Below are 23428 nucleotides of genomic sequence, written 5' to 3' on the forward strand. Positions count from 1 at the left end.
GCTGCTTCTACTCATGGCGGAAAGCAGCATGCTGCTGGTGGGTATGAGCAGATCACGTGGCTAGAGGAAGCAAGAGAGAAAGAGAAGAGATACCAGGGTCTTTTAAACAACAAGCTCTCGTGGGAACTAATAGAGTGAGAACTCACTCATTTATGCTCCCTCCCCCAGGGAGAGCATTAATCCATTCATGACGGATCCGCCCCCATGACTCAATCAGTTTCCAACACTGCCACGTTGGAGATCAAATTTCCACATGAGTTTTGGAGGGACAATGCATCCAAACTCCATCATTCTGCCCCTGGCCCCCCAAAACTCATGTCACTCTCACATACAAAATACAATCATTCTATCTCAACAGTCCCAAAAGTCTTAGCTTGCTCTAGCACCAACTTAAAAGTCCAAAGTCTCATCTGAGACCAAAAGCAAAAGTCTTTCCAGCTGTGAACCTGAAAACAAACCCAAATTTATCTGCTTCCAAGAAACAATGGTGGAACACACATTGTGTATATGTTCGCATTCCAAAAGGGAGGAATAGACCAGAAGAAAGGAGAAACAGGCCCCAAACAAGTCTGAAATCCAGCAGGGAAGACATTATGTCTTAAAGCTCCAAAATAGGGCCGGCCCGGTGGCGCACTGCTACAGTGCACCGCTTGGGAGCACGGTGGCGCTCCCGCCGAGGGTTCAGATCCCACATACAGACCGGTTCCCGCTCACTGGCTGAGCGAGGTGCGGGCACAACACCGAGGGTTGCGATCCCGTTGCTGGTCCCGGTCCGGTACGGGCACGACACTGAGGGTTGCGATCCGTTGCCGGACATGAAAAAAGACAAAAAGGAAAAAAAAAAAAGCTCCAAAATAATGTTCTTTGACTCCAAGTCCTACATCCTGGGCACAACTGGGCATCTGGGCCCCCAAAGCATCAGACAGCCTTGTTCCCATACTTCTGCCAGGCACAGCCCAGTGGACCACGCTGGTGCCTGTGGTTTCTCCAGGCCTGCGTTGCACGTTACCAGGGGTCCTGGCGTCAGACCTGCTGCCTTGGCTCTACTAGACGTATCCCTGGTGGGGGCTCTCTGTGGGGGCTCGGACCCCACTTTTCTGCTCGGCATTGCTCTAGTAGATGGACACTGCAGTGGCTCCGCCCCTGCGGCCGGTCTCTGCCTGGGTCCCCAGGCTTTTCCATATATCCTCTGGAATCTGGGTAGAGGCTGCCATACCTCCACTGCTCTTACATCCTGCCGGCCTGCAGACTTAACACAATGTGTATGCCACTGAGGTTTCAGGCCTCTGCTCTCCAGGGCTGCTGCATGAACCACACTTGGGGCTGCTCCAGCTGGAGCAGCTGGGATGCAGGGAGCAGGATCCCAAGGGCAGCTGCGCCCCAGGTCTGTCCTCCAGGATAACTCAGTCCTTCTAGGCCTCAGGGTCTGTGATGGGTGGGGCACCCTTCCAGACTTCTGTAATGCCTGCAGGACTTTCCTCTCATTTTCTCAGCTATTAGCATCTGGCTGCCTCACTGCCAAGATAATGTCTTTAGCAACCAGGTTATCTGCTTCACCCTTGCATTGTTCTACAGCTCTCTGCTTCTTTACTGCAGGGCCAGGCTGCAAATATTCCAAAACTTTATGCTCTGCTCCTCTTTTAAATTCTGGCTTTACATCATGCCTTTTCTGCCATAACTCAGCATAGGCTGTTAGAAATAACCATGCAGTGTCGTTAATGCTTTGCTGCTTGGAAATTTCTTCTGCCAGATACCCTAGTTCACAACTCTTAAGTCCCACCTTCCACAAAGTCCAAGGGCATGGACACAATGCAGCCAAATTCCTTGCTATGGTATAGCAAAGGTGATCTTTTGTCCAATTCCCAAGAAGTTCCTCATTTCTGTCTGAGACCTCATCATCCACATGATCTTTACTGTCCACGTTTCTATCAACATTCTGGTCACAGCCATTTAACCAATCTCTAAAATCTTCCAAACTTTCCCTCATATTTTTGTCTTCTTCTAAGTCCTCCAAACTCCTCCAACCTTTGCCCATTACTCAGTTCCAAAGCTGCATCCACATTTTCAAGTATCTGCTTAGCAACACCCCACTCCTTGGTACCAATTTTATGTTTTAGTCCGTTTTGTGTTGCTATAACAGAAATACCCGAGACTGGGTAATTCATAAGGAAAAGAGGTTTATTTGGCTTACAATTCTGGGATAGTTGCACCTGGCATGGGCCTCAGGCTGCTTCTACTCATAGTGGAAAGCAGCAGGCAGCCAGCAGGTACAAGCAGATCACATGGTGAGAGGAAGCAAGAGAGAGAGAAGAGGTACCAGGGTCTTTTAAACAACAAGCTCTCATGGGAACTAATAGAGTGAGAACTCATTCATTTATCCTCCCTCCCCCAGGGAGAGCATTAATCCATTCATGAGGGATCCGCCCCCATGACTCAATCAGTTTCCAACACTGCCAAATTGGAGATCAATTTTTCACATGAGTTTTGGAGGGGACAACACATCCAAACTCCATCAGGTTATCAAGGAATCCCAGGATGGAATGCAAACTGTGACAAAAGAATCTAACTGTATTACAAATGGTTAAAGTAATCTCATTGAAGGGGTTGGGAGAAAGGTATTGATGGAAGGAACTTTGGAAATTAGTGAAGTCTGTAAACCTAAAGACAAAAGGCATTGTACATAAGCATTGTAGCACAGTTGACCAAGTTGCTTCTCATGGGGTTATGGATTAACAATTCATTGTTAATGATTAATAATCATTATACATGTACACTGGAATTGAGCAATTTAGCAAATGGATGGTAGATGATGGGAGCCAAGTTTCTCACTGTTGGAATGGCAAGGTACACAAAAGCAAGAGGAGAAGGTTAGAACAATCAATGTGATAATATATTAGAGTTGGAGACATCAGTATGAACCCATGTTTAATGTAATATGCATATCATTTTATTTAATATATATTACAGATATATATATATATATATATATATATATAATATAGATACATGCATTTACTAAAGAGTATACACGCATACATTTTCTTGCTCTTTCAGCTGAGAAGGCCTATAAGAATAACATTCCAGTAGCAATTAGCACACGCGGTGCTCAGATCTTTGTTTCTAACACCATTCTCCAATAAAAGGAACCAGAGCACCTTGGAAAAATGGTTGATTCTAGAACTGGGGTAGGAAATATGCAAGATGAGCTTGGGACATCCTGCAGTGACAAAAGGTAGGGAAGTGCTAAAACACACAGACACACATGGCACGCATACATGCATACAATATAATGATGGGGGTATGTCAACGGGATACATGAGCTAAATGGAAGAGCCCTCAGTGACCTCAATGCTGGAAAAAACTTGAGCAACAAAATAAACAAAGTAGCATGAATTATAACTTGAAGCATAAAATAATTATCTATCAGTCCATGTTACTATAAATAAATGATTGAAAAAGTAAATAAATGGGGAAGAATAAACAAAATTTCCATGCAGAGAATTCCAAATAATTTATGTACGTCCTTGGTCATTAAGGAGGGGAAGCATAACTCCCCATGCTCTGTCCCTTCTGCCTATCCAAACCCTACCTCTTTCTTAAAGCATAGATCAAACCCTGCTTCTTTTGGGCCGGCCCGGTGGCACACTGGATAGTGCGCCGCTTGGGAAACGCGGTAGCGCTCCCGCCCGAGGGTTCGGATCCCACATACGGACCGGTTCCCGCTCACTGGCTGAGCGAGGCGCGGGGGCAACGCCGAGGGTTGCGGTCCCGTTGCCGGTCCCGGTCCGGTGCGGGGGCGACACTGAGGGTTGCGATCTGTTGCCGGACACGGAAAACAAACAAACAAACAAACAAACAAAAAAAACAAAACCCTGCTTCTTTTATGTACTTCTCCATCCTGCTCACCTCTCTCTACCACCATTGATCTTTCTCTTTTTTAAACACCGAGTTTGGGCTTCCCACAGTGACTTCATTCCAGGAAATACAGAATGGAAACAGAGAAGAAAAGAGTAATTTACGGTGAGAAACCTGACAAACAATATCTCAGCCAAGTGATCAAGTTTAGTATCAACGGCAATAAGTCATGTTGATAGCATATGTTCACGATATGATGCAATGAGAATGGAACTTTATCTCTGTGGTCTTCCTTCCAAAAAATCCTTAATCAATCTATGCATGAAAAAAAATCAGACAAATACTGATTGAGTGACATTTTACAAAATATGAGGTCAGTACTTCTCAAAAAATACCTGAAAGATCATCAAGAACAAGGACAATCTGAGAAACTGCAACAATCAAGAGGAACCCGAGACAACATGCTGATTAAATGTAGTATGGTGTATCGGTGGGATACCACAACAGTAAAAAATATTAGATAAAAACTGAGGAAACCTGAATAAAGTATGAACTTTAGTTAATGATAATGGACAAAAATTGGTTCATTAATTTAACATAGGAACCATACTAATGTAAGATTTTATAATAATGGAAACTGGATGTGAGATACATGGGAACTCTTTGTACTAACTCTGAAACTTTTCCATATATCTAAAACAATTCTAAAATGCAAAGTCTGTTAAAAAAAAATAAAGAGACCATCTACAAGGACCATATAATGCCGCTATGAGACTGATCTTTCACTACATGCTCTACCATTTTTTTTGGTCAGAATTCCTGCCCAGAAAACATAGTACCTTTGATGGCTGTGGCTCCAATGGAAAGTCAACTTCCTCCTTGCCAGGCTAAGCTGTGAGAGACACTTGCCAAAATCCTCCATGAAGCTTTCTCCTTCTAAGACCCTCCATACTGCAGAGGGCCTCTGCTGTGTGGAACCTGCACTCCTTTCCTTCTTTGTGCTCCTTCCCATTCAGGACCAAAGACCAACTCTCACCCCCACCCCCACCTCCCAAAACATAAGCCTTCCATTATCCCTGCCCATTCTCTCTCATAAAGTGGATTTATATCTCAAGAAGAAGTGCTCATTTGTTCAAAAAACCCTCCACCAGAATGACAAAATAATCTACTTATCTATCCGTGTTTGATGGGCAGGATAATTGGAAAATTAGTCCTTAGAAACACAACAGCAGGGCTTCCTTCTCAGGAGCCAGATGGAGAAAACAGGGAATTACACTCACAAACAGTGAGTCACCTCCCTCCAATGACAGACAAAACGCTTCTTCTAAAGAAATAAACAACCAACAAATGAACAAACCAATAACAATCTCCTCTCCCACTACCACCACTCCTAAAAGGCTGTTAAAAAATGTTTATTTCTGGGAACACCTAAATCTTGAAGAAATATTCAAAAGTTGAGAATACGATTGGGATGCATATTACTAGAGGAGAATTTTGGCTCTAAGACCCCAAATAAACACTGTACAGCCAGATTTTATTGGATGATATAGTTGCAAGGTGCACCTTCTTACTCACAAGGAACCAACTATGAGTACTTGGGCAGCAGGTATTCAGGGTTCGGCAATTTCTTCCAAGAGGGACTTATTAGTTTGGCAGGTAGCATTATTTCTTCCGATGTGATAAACAGACTCTCTTTCTCTCTTTCTCTCTCTCCTCCTCCCCTATGTATCTTTCTTGTTGTTATATACATGTAAATATATATGTAAAAATCTGTTACAGAATAATATTTTGATAAATGGGTATGTATTTTTTGCCTTCTCATTTTTTGTTTTTTGTTTTAGTCAGTGGGATTACAGCTTCAGGTGAGGACTGTTAAAACAGAATGTGAGTAAAAAAGATTTGAATTTTAGCACCTTCATTTCTAAACCTAAGGTTAGTACATTATACATTTTGAAAGAACATGTGATCAGTCAGTTTCTCCACTCCCCATCCTTCCTATCAAAGATGAAAAGCTAGTTACTTGTGGGTCTCTGAGAATAGAATATGAGCCCTGCCTGTTTCCCATCCGCTCTCCAGCCACATTCCCAGTGTGGCTGCGGGAGCAGAATAATGTGTTCTGTGTGTCCCACAGGGGCGCAGCAGTAACTGTGAGAACAAGATGCTCTGGAAATCTTGTCTGCGGGAAATAGTGGTTTACTGTCCTGACATGTATGGACCAGTGAACAGAATGGATGACACTCACCTCATCAGTCATCACACAGGAACACGGACATAACTGAGGCCCAGGAGCCTTACCCTCCATACTGAGACACTGGCACTTTGTCAACCCTCCGCCCCCACTCCTGGATCCAGAAGCAACTATACGTGACAGGGCAAAGAAGCACTAGACCGGCTGAGATTTTGTTTTTGCCATTTGGCTGATTAAGGACTCAAAACAGAAACTAAGTTCTCTTACAGGTACATTAAGTTATATTTCTGGTGAACCTAACTCTGAAGTCTAAGTTAGTAACTACTACATTTTTATCAACACTTGAAAAAAGGGAAGGATACCTTTTTATATTCAAAACTTTGAGAAAACTCTGTTAAATACAAACCTGAGGAAAGTATATTAAAGAAAGAAACTGAAGAGGATTAGTTATATAAAATATTCCCCATGTTCCCTTACAGTTTCGAGGCCCCTGACAATTAGATAGGGTGGGGGAATTTGTTCTGGCCATTGGACTATGAGTGCAAGTGACATGTGTCATTTCTGGTTCAATTTTGAGGTGAAATCCCTGCATCTGTTTAACCTGCTGCAGTGACTGAGGAGACCACATGTCCCAGAAGATGCAATCAAAAGAAAGTAAACTCTGGCAGCCTAGTTTTCTGAATAACTGTGTAGAGCAGAGAGAGGCTCCCTATCAACCCACACGGAACATGTGACATGAGCAAGTCATACACTTTTGTCATAATAAGCCTCTGAAATATCTGGAGTAATTTATTATCGTAGTATAACCTAGCCTATGCATACTAATACGTTATGGGACATCCAAAATTTAGAATAATATGAATCTACTAAAAATCATATTTCATATTAAAAATTAGATTATAAATCAAGGTTATTAAAATAATACAATTGTACAAAACAATTGTGTAAATTGACATAGGTTAAAACACTGATAGTGGAATTATGAGTATTTTATATTTTCTCCTTTACTTCTTTGTGTTTTACATTTTTCTTACAACATACTCAGAAAAAATAAAATGTAAATTAAAAATTATCACATATCCCTCAAAACTTCCCTAGTAGAAAACAAGGAGAAACATTATATACAATCCTAGGTACTGTAATAGGAGGTAGGGTAAATTTTTCTTTCAAATTAAAAACAAGATTTGTAGGAGCATGAGCCTCTGAATTCCTATGACTTGATCCTACAATTTTATTAGAACACCAACTCGAAGCTACAAGTATTTATTGAGCATTTATTCAGTGCCCGATAATGTGTTATATAATATCAAAGAAAAAAAAAGAAATACATAAGCCAATTTCTTTTTTCTTTTTTTTTTTTTGTCTTTTTTCGTGTCCGGCAACAGATCGCAACCCTCGGTGTTGTGCCCGTACTGGACCGGGACCGGCAACGGGATCGCAACCCTCGGTGTTGCGCCCGTACTTCGCTCAGCCAGTGAGTGGGAACCGGTCTGTATGTGGGATCCGAACCCTCGGCGGGAGCGCCACTGCGTTCCCAAGCGGCGCACCGTAGCAGTGCGCCACCGGGCCGGCCCCATAAGCCAATTTCTGAAATATTAAATTCAAAATAAACCCAGCAACAAAGAGGTAAGCAAGAACCATTATACAATAGTATATTAACACAGCTCTCCTTCATTCCACTATATGAGTATGTGTTAAATAAATTACTGAGTTGAATGCACAGGCACAGTATACTTGAAAAATTGTATTAAATGTGCTAAGTAGCCCCACAAGCAAATAAAAATAATTTATTAGTCTGTTTTTGTGGCTTATAACAAAATACTTAGAACTGGGTAACTTATAAAGAAAACAAATTTATTGCTAACAGTTTTGGAGGCTGGGAAGTTCAAAGTCCAGGGAACACATTTGGTGAAGGCCTTGGTGGTGGTGACAGTGACCCAGGGGTCTCACATGGCAGAAAATGGTGGAGGGGGGAGAAGGAGACTCTTCATGTGCTCTCCTTTAAAAGCCCTCTGAACCATGCATGCCCCTGACCATCCTTATTAATTAATGCACTATAGCATGGTCCTACAACCTAATCACGTCTTCAAGGCCCCACCTTTCAATTATCATAATAGGATTTCCCACCCTCTCAACAATCACAGTAGGGACCAAATGTCTAATACATAAAACTTGGGGGACACAATTCAAGCTTCAGTGAGTTTGAGTGGACATTTAATCCACAGCATGTCATTCCTGGCCCCCCAAAACTCATGTCCTTTTCATATGCAAATACATTCATTTTGTCCCCAAAGTCTTAACTTGTTTCAACTCAAAAGTCCAAAGTTCAAGGTCCCATTTGTGAAATCAAAGCATGTTATATACTTCCAAGATACAATGGTAGGACAGAGTACACATTCCCATTCAAAAAGGGAGAAACAGGTCAAAAGAAATGGGTAACAGGTCCCAAACAAGTCAGAAACCCAGCAGGGCAGGCATTAAATCTCAAAGCTGATAAATCATGTACCTTGACTCCATGTTTAATGTTTTCTGCAGGCTGGTGCAGGGGTTGGGTCCTCTAGTGCTTGCACAGCTCCATTCCTATGGCTTTACTGGTCTCAGGCCACACTTCAGCTTTCTCAGGCTGGTGTTGCATGCTGGTAGCTCCACAAATCTGGGGTCTCCATGGTAGTTCTGCTCCCACTGCTCCACTGGGCATGGTCCTGTTGGGGTTTTTCTGCTGCAACTCCAACCCTACGTTTCTGCTTGGCATTGCTCTAGCAAAGACTCTATACAGTGACTCTGCCCTGAGACAGATCTTTTCCTGGGTCCCCTGGATTTTCCATCCTTTGAAATTAGGGTGGAGGCTCCCAAGCCTTCACAGCTCTTGCATTCTGTGAACCTGCAGACTTTACACCATGTGGACACCATCAAAGCTTCTGGCTTGTATTTTCCAAAGCTGTGGGTCCAGCCACACCTGGGGCCAAGTTAGCCAAAGGTGGAGCAGACAAAGCAGCTGGGGTTCTAGCACTGGAAGCACCTTCCCAAGGTGGCCCTAGGCAGTGAGCCCATGGAGGGCACCTCAGGCCTGTCCCATGAGACCTCCCTAGGCCTTTGGGCCTGAAATAGAAAGGTTAGCCCCAGAGGCTTGCACAATGCCTTCAGGGGCTTTTCCCCCTCTCTCTTGATAATCCCTTTCTTTTGTACTAATCTTCTTAGCGCATTGCATTTTTCTCCAGAAAATGCTCTCTGCTTCTCGATCACATGGCCAGGCTGCAAAATTTTCCAAATCTTTACTCTGTGCTTTCCTTTTAATTATAAATTGTGGCTTTATGTCATGCCTTTTCTGCCATAACTCAGTGTAGGCTGTTGCAAGTAGCCATGCAGCTTCCTGAATGTTTTGCTGCTTAGAGATTTCTTCTGCCAAATACCCTGAATCAGCATCCTGAAGTTCCACATTTCATAAAACTTTGGGAATAAAGAGAATGCAGCCAAGTTCCTTGATAGTTCATAGCAAAGATGATCTTTGTCTCAATTTCCAATAAGTACCTTCTCCTTTACATCTGAGATCTTCTCAGAATGGCTTTAACTGTCCATATTTCTGTCAGCATTCTGCTCACCACCATTTAACCAGTCTTTAAGAAGTTCCAAATTTTCCTTGGTTTTCTTGTCTCATAAACTCTTACCAATATCTAGGCTTTTCCTAGCCTGATCCCTCGAATTCTGCCAGCCTTTGCCCATTACCCAGTTGCAGATCCACTTCCACATTTTCAAGTATCTGTTATAAGCAACACCCCACTTCTCTGGTACCAATTTTCTGTATTAGTCCATTTCTGTTACTTATAACAAAATACTTGGAACTGGGTAACTTATAAAGAAAACAAAATTTATTGCTAACAGTTTTGGAGGCTGGGAATGCCAAAGTCCAGGGAGCACATTTGGTGAAGGCCTTAGTAGTGGTGATGGTGACCCAGAGGTCTCACATGCAGAAAATGGTGGAGCAGAGAGATAGAGGCTCTTCATGTGCTCTTCTTTTAAAGCCCTCTGAACCACGCCCCTGACCACCATTACTAATACATTCATTACTGCACTGTCCTATAATCTAATCACTTCATCAAGGCCCCAACTTTTAATTACCATAATAGGATTTCCTACCCTCTCAACAGTCACACTGGAAGCCAAGTCTCTAACATATAAAACTTGGGGGCCACAATTCAAGCTTCAATAAGTTTTGGGGGGACATTTGATCCACAGCCAATAATATATTTGGAAAAAATGGGTTATGAAAAGTAAATGCTATTTATTCCAAGGAATTCTCAGAATGTACCTATACCTTCTGGTCTCATCTCAAGCCTGGCATTTTCCATCTACTTTCTCTTCCATCCACTTAACATGTCAAGGGGATGGGGACTTCCCTGGCTATATGCTTATTGTATCCTTTATGGCTGAAGGTGATAGCCGAGTAAGTTAGGGTAGTCCGTGGCAAAAGATGGGTACCAGAACTACAGGTTGTCAGTAGGTGGTGTTACTAGGGTGAGCAGCCAGGTGACATCTTGGGGTGAGGAGCCAGATATGTCTCTATAGGTTGTGGTTGACTAAGTGAAATGAAAGCTGGAGAAGGGGAAAATGAAGAGAGAATAAAGACAGAGGAGTTTAAGAAGAGTTGTGGGGATAGTGGCATTTATTCTCCCAGCTACAATAGTGTCATATCACCTACTGTTTCTTCTAGCACTCCTGATCTTATCACTTACTTGCACTGGTATTATATCTAATTTCAGGTCATCAGTATCAACACGTTCAGGAATGAGAGAAATTTACCAATAACAATATTTCGGGAGATGTTTCATGGCGAGGAAGAAGAAATATTTAAAATAATTTGAAGGACTTGATCAGGTATAGAGAAAAAAATGAGGACAAACCAGACGAGGGCAACAGCATGAGAAAATGAAGACTGAGGTAAAAGGAGGCTGGCTTGTGCTTGGAGTAACAGGATACTGCGCTATGTCCCTTTCAGTCCTTCAGTTCTCCTCTAGGATTGTCGATGCTGTGGCAATCGAGAATACAGGAATAGCGTTTTATGACAAATGGACCTGACCACAAAGAAATGAGCTTGAGCAAACTGACACAGTTCACATGTGCTACAAACAACCATCTTCAGCCAGTAAAGCCACCCAACTGTGCCAGTCTCAAACTGATGACCTTAAGGTGAAAGGTTTTATTATCACACCATTTCTGATCATCGAGCCTCTCCATATTCCTAAACTTTTTTCTTTAATATTCTACAGTGTGTTTATTTTCATGGCTATAATGTCATACTCAGATTTGCAAAGATATTTACTACTATATTGCAGAGTATTTTAACTGATGTAAGTTCAAATCAATTCTGGAGAAACTTTCCAACCAAGGGAACTGCACGCTAGCTGGTTGACATTGCAGGTCAAATACTCCAGGGTATGGGTCTCAAATCACTTAATTCTTCACAGCAAATTAGAAATGGGACTCCAGCTGGTGCTAAAGAATAAGACAGACTTGCTGTATAAGGACAAGCTGCTGCCTGGATTTTGAGTCTTTATATTCCTAAAATAAAAAATGTGAGACTCAATTCCCACCCCTCCAAATCTCATTCTTTCAGAGTAAAAGATTTCTTAACAACAGCAAAAATCTGGACACCTGATTTCAATACATAAATCTTGCCAAGGTATAAAAATAAAATATGATTTAAACAGCAACCTGTAATCTCCTGTTGACGACCAGCTGTGCCTCCTATTAGTATTAATGGAAGTTACACAGGCATAATGAGGAGGAGGAGAAAATGCCACCTTATGCTTTTTGCACACCTTAACATTTTTACAGCAAGTCTGATTACAAGGGTTTACTTGAGCGGCAATTAAACACTGATTGATTACTTAGTACAATTTGTATTCCAGGCAACATGCAAATGGCAATGAAATTCGCAGATAAGGAATGGAATAAATTCTTCTCACATCAGAGAGAGAATTACATTTTTTAAACAGAATATGTTTTCTTATAGAGAAAAAAAGATGTTCACTATGAGTTTTTTAATAATATATTTTTACCCAAAGACAATAAGCCTTGATTTGGTTTTGGAAAGAATAAATGGCATGATTTTTGCAAATTGTACTTCCCACTTCACCTTTAGACTAAAGCTCTCTTTCCATGATGACAAACCATATGGATGGAAAGCATAATATTCCGTTACAAATACACTGACTCTGGCTATAGCACAACTGTAAACAATTTTTTCATCAGACTTTGACATTGCAGAAATAATATCTACTTTTAAATTGAAAGTGAAAGTGGAAGGTTGATTTATTAAATGTCTGTCATGTGCCAAACACTATTCCAGGTGTAGGCAATATAGCAGAGAATACACAATACTCATGATATACAAGGAAAAGCTGATAATAAACAAGTATACAAATACAGATATAAAGTCAGTGGGTATAAAGTGAAGAAAATGATCAGGAGAAAGAGATGAACACTGATGTGTATATTTGCTTCTGCATATTCAGGGGAAAATGACAGAAAGAGTGAAGCCACAGCCTTTGCGCTTGCTGTTCCCTATACGGAATATTCTGATCCAGCAGATGGTTGCCTGCCTTGTATCATTTGGTATTAAGCCAGGGACAAAGAATAGAAAGAGATAAGATGCTTGATATGTTGGATAAACGATGACGTCACCGTGGCTGATGTGGTTTCAGCTAGAGAAGAAAGGGGAGGAGATGAGATCAGAGATATAGGGAGGTTCAGATCATGTCAGTCACTGCAGACCATTCTAAGGAATATGAATTTTTCTTTAATTTTAATGAGCCACCATTGATAGTTTTTTTGAACAGGGAAGTATTATGATTTAAATATGTTTTTGAATCATTAATTTAGTTGTTATATATATGTTTAGAGATATATTATAAATGTGGGTTACCTTGGAATCTGCCTTTTTACTGAAAAACTGGCTGATATTTTGCTGTTTTCACTTGGTGATTGAATGTAAAAGACAAACTGCAGTTAATAATATTGTAATCAGATGTGTTTAAAAATAAAAGCCAGAAATTGTTATTGCTTTAAGGAGTTGTTATTATGAACGGCAGTGAAAGACAGAAGAAAAGGGCAGAAAGAGTTATAATGTTTAGAAAAACAAAAAATTAGAAAAGACCACTTGAGATCATGTTCTCCAGCAGTTTTCATTCTGGGAACTGGGGTAAAAGGTTGTTTATGTTCTTTGTGCAAATTTCCAGTTATAAAGACTTCATATCTTCCTTAGAAGCCCATCCTAACATTTTATCTTTGACATAGAGGGTTTATTTTTCTTATATTCAATTAAACTGTCTAATTTATTAAACTCACTTCCTGACCTGATGCCAAAATAGAAAACAACTGCTCACTATTTTTATTTTAAAAACCTATTTAAATGCAATAACTTATTCAAACTTAGTTAGCTTTATCTTCTCTAGGCTAAATGATCTCAGATTCCCTAATCATTCTCTATTTTTATCATTTGAGCCAAATTTTTCTTATTCTCAGAACAATCAACTTTAAAGTATAAATTGCTTCTTGTATTAATGCATCATATGAATTGTTCAGAAATCTGTGTTCTATGTTTAGAAATTTAGCTTAGTTAGAGTGATGGGAGAAAGATAACACGGTATTTAACACATTATATTTGTGTCAAAATCTGTCATAGAGCTCATCACAAAGGCATGGATTTACTACATGTATGAGCTACAAATATATATATAATAATATATATGTACTTAGGATGTGACTGATACATATGGTCATACATGTAACACATATATAGTCATACATTATATACATATACACACACATATACATTTGTTTTTTATCATAGCACAGAAAAACCATGACATAAATATTGTCATTCTTCAAATATCAAGATTATTATAGGTCATAGATTAAACTAGACTAGAACAGAAAAATAGATGGGCAGATTCTGTTGGGGAACATACTACTCTATTTCAAGACAGAACAGTAAAATGGAAGGTACACTGAGTAAAGGAGTCCTGGGCAAGAATCCAGGATCTTCTACCCATCAGTCTTTTGAAGATATAGCATTAACATTACTTAGCCCAGTTTTCTTAACTATATGATAATTAGAACAGTTTAATGCACTGCTTAGAAAAACATGAACTTCAAAAGTTAGCATCATTCTCCATGAAGAAAACTAAAAATGCACTTGCATTTAAGACAAACAAAATCCACAAATTTCTATTGTTGTTTTAATAACGCCTACAAAAAAGAAGAAAATTAGGCACCAGAAACTCCAATAAAACATATAAGCATCAGTCTGTCTATCTTTAAATTCAGGTTGCTGTGACAATTAAATCAAAGATTATGTGTAATGTTCTGGGCATACACTAGGTGATCAATAAAGTCAGCTATTTTTATTAGCTCTCAGTAAAATGAATGATTAAGCATGCATGGTTCAACAGAGGCTGCAACACTCAATCGATGGTGGTTAAGGCTAGTACAGATGGGAAGGTGGCTTTGTCCATATACTCTAGTCATTCATTATCCAGGAACTACAAGTGTGGGCCAGAAAAATCTTTCCCTATAACAATAGTGGATGCCAAGATCCCAACCGCTCAATACAATCTCTCAGAAAGAAACATTTGGTGGCCTTTAAATAGAAAGTATGATGCCAAAAGAATGCTTTTGGTTCCACATTTTTTAATCTCCAAATTGCAAATAGTTATGTTGAAAAACGTTTCTCAACTGAAACATGTATTATACTTTTTAGGGGACCAAAGTCAGTCCTGAAATATGTTAATGTTGTTATATCCTAAAGGTGGTGTTGGTTTGGGGGTTGCGCAAAAAAAAAACAAAAAAACAACCCAAATCATAAAGCCCTGAAGAAACAAACTGAGGCGTGTGCGTGACACAGATGGCTGGAATAAATTATGGGAATCAAAAAGCAGTTCAATTTACTTACTTTTAAAATCCATTTGGACATTTATCAAAGATCACATTGTGAAGTGTATTTGTGCTGCTTGTAATCAGCATCTCTCAACACCCCAACTGTAAAAAAAAAAAAAAAAAAGAAAGAAAAAACTGAAATCTAAAACATGACAGTCAAATTTATGAGTTTATGAGTTCAGTTATGATTCATCTTCAGCAATAAGCAGTAAAAGTATGTTGAGTGGCTTAAATATACACACACAGTATATGTATATATGTATACACACATATACTACATACAATGGCATAAACATGTAATGTGTCAGTTCTAAAAGAGTGTTAAAATACTTTAGGAATGGTTATCCTGCCTAAGATAAAAACTACCAAATAATCTTTTCCTTGAACTCTGCAAATCAAATGCAAATATTTTTTAAAAACTTTAATAACATTTTCAATAAATGGAGACTATTCAGAATACTTGAAAAAAATCTAATGTAACTCTGTGTTGAAGACAATAAATACAGAAATGAAAAATATTTTCAAATGTATTGAAAACACAATAGGTACTTTGCACGGATGATTATATTTACCAAATGTTGCCAAGTGAGTTGTTAAGACAAGAATAAAAACAAGAAATATTTTTCAGAGTAAGCTTTTAGTTTAGAGGTGATCTGATTGACATACATGATAAATCTCAAATTTTAAACATCAAAAGATGCACTGGAGTGGGTGCTTTTGGGAAAGTACATAAACACGTTGATTGTTAATCCATTTGTTTGTTCAATCAACATAGAGTTGTACATAGAGCACAACTACTTAGTTCCAGATGTAAACTGAAGGATTCTAAGATTAATAAGTCATTGTTCTTGGCCTTGAACAGTTCTCTCTGGTGGGTGAGACAGACACATATATGTACAATATTTATTAAATGCTAATACATTAGTATAAAAAGATAAAGGACTACAACCTGTTTCATGTGTTTATTCAAAAATATTTACGGAGCACCTACAACGTGCTAGTCACTGGTTCAGATACCAGTGACAGAGCAGTAGACAAAACAACCTTAAAAAACTTACATAGTAGAGTAAGCCAATGAACAAACACACAATTAAAACAAATAGAATGTCATTTGTATTATGTGCTATGGAGAAAAATAAAGCAGGAAAGGGGGCACAGTGAATGTATGAAATTGGAGCTGTAATTTTAAATATGGTGGTCAGGGAAGACTCACTGAGAAGATGACCTTTATGCAAATGCTTGAAGCAGATAAGAGGCTAGCTGTTGGACTACTTGGTGGACTATCATGGAAGGCAGAGGAAACAGCAAGTGGGAAAACCTGTGTGGATAGAGTTGGCGTGAACAAGAATAGCAGGAATTATGGGGAGAGAAGAAACAAGCAGCTAGACCATAGGTGTCTTGTAGTTCATTGTAAGGACTTTTTCCTACTGAGTGACATGGGAAGACAGGGACGGTTTGGAGCAAAAGAATGATTACTGTTTTACAGATTAAATAAGTCAATAGAGTCAAACAATTATTTTGTAATAGGAAATTATTTAGATATTCAGATTATTTTGTCTAGTTAGATAAAGCGTAAGTAGTTCTCACTATTAGCCAGTTTTTATAACTCTTAAAGAAATTTGTACCTAGGACTATGATAATTATTTTGCATAGGACAGACTGGATAATATTACGGACAATTTTGGTATTCAGTTTTTCACATAAAATACTTCATATAAAAAAATCACAGAGTGCTCAATATGTGCTAAGCACTAGGGTAGGAGTAATGAGATTTTTACATGCATGCACCCACATACAAATTTATAAAAGGTATGTGTATTGGTGCATTTGCTCATGATGCAATAGAACTTTTAAAATAACGTTTACTTTTTCTGATAATTAACTAATGAGCGTCTGTTACTTGAATTATATAGATTCACCACAGTCATTGATCAGTTATCTGTTGTACGACATATATGTCACTACTTTTTTATTTTTGTATAAACGACTTGGGAATGAATGATGTTTTGGGGTAAATTTTTCATACAAGAATAATTGTTTTCTTTGAAATATCAGAAATGAAGTTGCCGAATCAAAGAAAATGCACATATTTAGGGTTTGGCTATTGCTATGGTCTGAATGTTTGTGTCCCCCCAAATTCATATGTTGCAACCAATGTGATAGTAGGAGATGGGGCCCTTGGAAGGTGTTTCGATCATGAGAGCAGAACCCTCATGAATGGGATTAGTGCCCTTATAAAAGAGGCCCAGAGAGCTGCCTGTCTCTTTTACCATGTGAAGACACAGCTATAAGAAGGCATTGTCTATAAACCAGAGAGGGGGTCCTGATCAGGCACCAAATCTGGACTTGATCTTGGACTTCTCAGCCTCCAGAACTGTGAGAAATAAGGTTTTTTTTTTTGTTTAGAAGCTACTCTTTTATGGTATTTTGTTATAGCAGCCTAAATAGACTAAAACAGCTATCCATAGCTAAACTGCCCTGCCTATATACTGTACCAAGTTTTTATTTCTTATGGAATCTCATGAACCTTTCATTTTCCTACACGTGGATCACTCCCTAAAAAATCCTTTCTAGTCTCATATGTGAAAAATCATATGCCATTAATTTTTTGGTGCTGCTTTGATTACTAGTTTGGTTGATACAATTTTCACATTTTTATCAATGCTCATATTCCTTTTTTGTGAATTGCTCATTAATGTCCTTTATCTACTTGTATATCACTAGATATATTTTCCTCTAGGCTTTCTATACCCTCTGTCATATTTAAGAGAAAGTAAAAATAAATATTTAACTGCAACAAAGTTTTAAGAGACTATGGTAATTACTCATAAATATTTATATACCTAGTATGTAGTAGATACTGTTTTAGGGATGGAGGATAAAAAGATAAGACCAACCCACTCAAAACCATTAAGCATTTTATAGACTAGGGGTGGTAGCAATCACAAAGACAAACTGCAGAATAAGAACACCATGTCATTCATTATTCAGATGATTAAAAATAGATGATTATAGTTTTATGTTGGAAAACAGAAAGATAGCCATTGATTGAGATTCAGGAATCCTTCTGGGGTGTAGGGTTTTCTTTCCAGACTTTGATTCAATAGAGGGATCTGCTTTTTAAGTGTTACAACAGGCTAAATAATGATGGTACTGATATATGGTAGAAATTCACTATTTTGATTCCTAATGACACTGTGATTACCACTCAGGCTAGCACATGCATGGAGGAAATGACTGAGCCCATTCCCAAGAAATCACTTGCCTTGGTTGATTTTCACACATCTACCCAAGTGAGCACATGAATATGGAATTATACATACCCTGCAATCAGAGTGATTCTTCAAAATACACATTTGATCACATCATTCCTGTGCTTCAACAAACTTCCATGGCTTCCTGTTTCTTATAGGATAACGTTCAGAATCCTACACACAGATTAAAACACCATATGGCACGCTTATCTTCGAAGCCTGGCCCTGGGTCACACTCCTGCTAGTTGCCTGAACTTTAGCTGTCAGGGCCTCCTTTCCCATCTATCAGGATACTTTTGGCTTTGGAGCCTTTGCAGTTTACTCCCCATCCCTGGAATACTTTTAATCACTTCCTTTTTGACCTTTTAACTCTTGTTGTCTTTTAGATCTCAGCGGCAAGGTCATTTCCTCAAGGACTCCTTCACTGATTTCCCAGGTCCTCTCTGTTATAAAAGCCCTCTATTTTTCCTTGATATTGTTATTTCAGTAAATATTATATTTTTGTGTGATTACTTGGCAAATGTTCATCTCCCTAATTCATCTGCAAGCTGCATGAGCATAGAGCTCACTTCTATTTTGCTCACCATGGTACCTCTAGTGTTTTTCACTGTACTTAACATATATTAGGCACACAATTATATTTGATAAGAATGAATGAACAAATACAGAAATATCTCAGAACACTGAAAAAAATGATGAGATTTATTTATCATATGAGTCAATTTTTATGTCCAGGCATGAAGATAATTAAGGAAGTACATTTTATATGCAGTATATTTTATTTGTTAAATTACATATAATGGTAACAACAGCTTAGGTTTCCTGGGAAGCAGACTCTGAAACAGAAATGTGAATGGAGGAGGTTTATTTACTGGGCAATGCTGTCCTGCTGAGGACAAGTGGGGGTGGGGGGAATGAGGCAGGATAGACAGATGGAGAAGCTGAACTCAATTGCAGTCCCAACAGATGTTTCTGTTGATCCCTTGAAGGACCTCTGAAGTTGGGATGGCCCCTCAAAGATGTCTTGAATTGAGGCAAGGGTCAGGCCTTTATACCCCCTAGTCACTGGATATTTGCTACCCCAGGATGAAGCATGAACCTTGGGTGAGATCGCTCTCTTCAGCTAGCAGTAATTTCCAAAGAGAAACTCAGCAGAGAGCTGTCAACCACCAACATTCCCAGCAGCTGAGGGAATGAATGCCTCAGTCCTGAACAGGTTGGGGGATAAGCTGGAATTTCTGTGAGGCACATCACAGCATCTACGATAGATGACTATTACAGATGGCCACATTGCAGCATCTACTACAGATGACCAATGAATAATTTACAGCAAGGTTCTGTATCAACTCCAGATTGAAATGAACTTGAAATTACAAAACAGTAAATTACAGCATGGAAAACAAAAACCAGCTTTAAATGCCAGCCACTGGAATTATGTTAACTTTTGACGGTGAGAGAGGTAACAAGCCCAAGGAAGAGGCCTCCAAGTTGTGAGGGAAATTCTTTCAGGGAACACTCATTCTAGAGGATGTTTTTTCCCCATCTTAAGTTAGACAAGTCTACAAAACTACCACTCCTAGTGCATTTTACCCAAAATCATTCATAGGGAAGCATACACCAGTGGCGTTTTTCCAGAATGTGAGCATTACAGCATTAAATTTTTTTTTTTGTCTTTTTCCGTGTCCGGCAACGGATCGCAACCCTCAGTGTCGCCCCCGTACCTGACCGGGACCGGCAACGGGATCGCAGCCCTCGGTGTCGCTCCCGCGCCTCGCTCAGCCAGTGAGCGGGAACCGGTCTGCATGTGGGATCCGAACCCTCGGCGGGAGCGCCACTGCGCCTCCCAAGCGGTGCACTATAGCAGTGCGCCACCGGGCCGGCCCTACAGCATTAAATTTTTAATATTTAATTTATGTTGGCATTTTGCAATTTTCAAAATACTATTGCAGACATTTTGATTTTTGACTCACTCAATAACCCGATTCAGTTAAACCACTAATTTAAAATCACTAAGTAGCAATGTGTGTTTTTGACCTAAGTGGCTAAAGATTTGTAATAACACAGACAAATGTCTTCATTGTCATTGAGGTATCACTAATGCCTATCAGTGCCTGAAACGATAGCACTCAGCAAATAATTGTTGAATAAATTTCTGAGAGGGATTTGTACTTTCTGTGTTACCTCTGGTTTTTATGGTATTTACATAATATGTGCTTATCTGTAGCATATCTATATATACATATATAGGAGTTGAATAACTTATACCCAGTTTATTATTTATATACCTTCCAATCTTTTTCGAGTAAGAAGACCAGGAATATTTGGACCCAGCTGATCTTTAGTCATTATTCTCCTGGCCAGTTTGAATAGGAATTAATTTGACCTTAAGAAATTAGATGGAGAGAAACATGGGTTTCATGATCAATCAAAGTCTTTGATCTTTTGGGAGAAAATCACCTTTTGAAGAGTGTCCCAAAAAAATTGCTTATTGCTAGAATTCAGAGGAAAGATAAAAGCATATGGAAATCTGAATTTTTACTGTTTCTAAATTTGTGATATTGAATAACTTTTCAGATGTGAAATTAAAGATGACTCATAAGCCTTACTTCTGATTATGGTAATAATAATAATATTCATTCATGTAATGTAAACTATTAGGTTGAGAGATGAGCTATCTCTCCAAAGCCTACAAAAAAATTAATGTGGAACACCTGATATTTGACTGTGCTTCCAGATGGAGGGACAGCTTGACAAATGCCATCATAATTTACAACTTTCAAAAAGTGTGGTACGAATGCATTTGCAATAAGCTTTAAACAGCTTGGATTACTTACAGGTACAACTGTGTTTAATGTGGAATTTCAATGGATTTAAAATATTAGATTCAATCACTGATCACAGAGTATAGTTGTGGCACGTGAGCAATGTGAATAGATGCCTCAATTAAATATCTCAGAACAGGATACATGTGTTTGATGAAGTTGGGGGAATAGTAAAATAGCATTTTAATTTTATATTTGGTTATTTTCTGTCACTGATGAAGCTCTTACCTTTGGAAAGACAGCATATTTTGGATTTATCCTCTATGGTGGCTTAGGAGAATGATAAGAAATCAAATCACAGAAAACAAATATGGAAACATAGTGTCTAACTCTTAAAGATAACTTAAATATTTGTACTCATAAAACAAGTATCAATTGCTAACTGATAAGATTCGTATTACAGCGTAACCTGAAAGAGCATGTAAGTCTGTACCTCCAGAGGCTAGGAAATTGAAAACTGAAACTTATTGATTAAATTGGAGGAGGAATAATATATATCATAATTATGTATCATATTATACATACATTATATATATAAATGTGTGTATATTCCTTCTCTCAATATATTCATATGTGTGTATGTATTTATATATTTATAGGTGTGTGTGTGTATATGAATCTTTTCATAAACTTTTTGAAATACCCTCATATATTAAATAAGTCACATTTAAACAAATATTTGACAGGTCTATAAAGAAAAGAATAGGGTGTTATGAACTAGAATGACAGAAACAGGGTGAGTCTATTTTTGTTGTCAGTGGGGATGGGTCGAGGAAGGCTTCTCTGAGATCTAAGGGATGAGAAGAGCTCCAAGTGAAGGACAATGAACAAAGGAAGAGAAGTGGTTGGAGGATGAGATTACTTTGTGGTTGGAGCATAATGATTCAGAGCAAGAATGGCACCTGGTGAAGTTGGAGGGGAGGAGAGGGGCAGGTTATGTAGAGGTCACTAAGGAGTTTGTATTATATTCTGAATTATATTCTGAACCACTGAAGGATTTGTACCATGGGTGTGTGGGTGTGTGTTTGAGAGAGGAGGTAAGAGTAGAAGGTGAAATGCCAGTAGCTTGCACCACGGTGGATGCAGTGCAGACGGAGAAATGAAAAATGATTCAAGATCTACTTAGGAGGTTGAATCCTTAGAGGTTGGGGATGGATTAAATGAGGGGGTGAGGAAAAGGAAGTCAAGGATGATTCCAAGGTTTCGATTTAACTTTCTAGTTTCTCTTAATAATAATAATAATTAATTCAAGAATAATGTATGCATCCCCTTATAAATTCTTGGTTCTGGAAGGTGATCTGATGATTTGTTCAGAGAAGTCTTCCCAACCACTCAAAGTACGCATGTTTCAGTTATTATGTCCTATCCTATTTTGCCTTTCAAGTGGGCATCACACTTTGCTTATTTGCCTACTTCGAGTATAATTACCATGAGAGCGATGTGTCTTCTTCAAGACAATATCCTGAGAACCTAATAGTGTCTGGCACATTGAAGTTGCTCAGTAAATATTTGTTGAGTAAAGTGATCAATGAACTAATGAAAAAATAATAACAAAGGGGAAATACTTGACTTCAAGGTGATCACAGTCTAGCCAAAAGGATAGAAAAGTGCCATAAAAGCCTTAATAGAAGTAAGCAGGAAGTGTTATAGGGGATGAGAGGGGGATGCATGCAACAGGGGGAGAAAGGTAGAGAAGTCTGGTACAGATATCCTCAAAGATAAGGTGAATATTTTCTGGAATGGGAACACGTCTAAACGAAATCGCACCCCCTCTTCCCAGCAAGCTCTAGAGCAAAACATAAAGAACAATTAATTCTTCAAAAGAGCTTCACATTTTAGAATAACATTGAAAAAAATAGCCATTAGAATGGATTGTCCGGCAAAAATACGACCTTGATTCCGTTCCACCTACAGCACCTACTACATGCTGCTGCTGGCTGTAGATATTCTCGCTTGCCTCCCTCCCGCGCCCCCAGGGACTTCCAGCGATCAGAAGACCCTGGCCCAGGTGTCCTCCACGGAAGCCCAAAGCCCTGCCCGCCTCTTTGCTGGAGGGAGGAACATCTACTATCTTATCCCTGAGGAGTTCCTGTGGATGCAGTTGCCCTTAAGACAAGGTTTCTGTACCTCGCGGGGTTCGTGCGGAAGGAAAGAAAAGGAGCAATTAGTTACTTGGGACGCCGACTGTTTTTACCTTTAATGCTGGGGATTCATCCCATCTTGGCCTCGCCCGCCTAGCTCAGCCTTTACCAGTTTACAGAGCAAAGGCCAGTCCCCCGGGCGAGCGCTCTCCCTCCCGGTCTTCCGCCAGCACGAGGAAAACAAGCCGGAAGGCCAGCGTGGGGGGCGGGCGGGCGGGGGCGGGAGGCCCGGTG

General features: G+C 39.3%; 1 long non-coding RNA gene across 1 annotated transcript in view; it reads right to left on the reverse strand.

Moving 5' to 3' along the window:
* Nucleotides 1-23359, reverse strand: part of LOC103595790 — a 35591-nt gene extending 12232 nt beyond the window's left edge. The window contains exons 1-2 of the long non-coding RNA XR_550982.1: nt 23248-23359; nt 14994-15079 (exon numbers count right to left, since the gene is read on the reverse strand). This is a non-coding gene — a long non-coding RNA (uncharacterized LOC103595790). The remainder of the gene's footprint in view (nt 1-14993; nt 15080-23247) is intronic.
* Nucleotides 23360-23428: the final 69 nt, after the last annotated feature.

This window comes from Galeopterus variegatus, unplaced genomic scaffold (genome assembly GCF_000696425.1).
Source record: "Galeopterus variegatus unplaced genomic scaffold, G_variegatus-3.0.2 Scaffold1847, whole genome shotgun sequence".
NCBI lineage: Eukaryota > Metazoa > Chordata > Mammalia > Dermoptera > Cynocephalidae > Galeopterus > Galeopterus variegatus.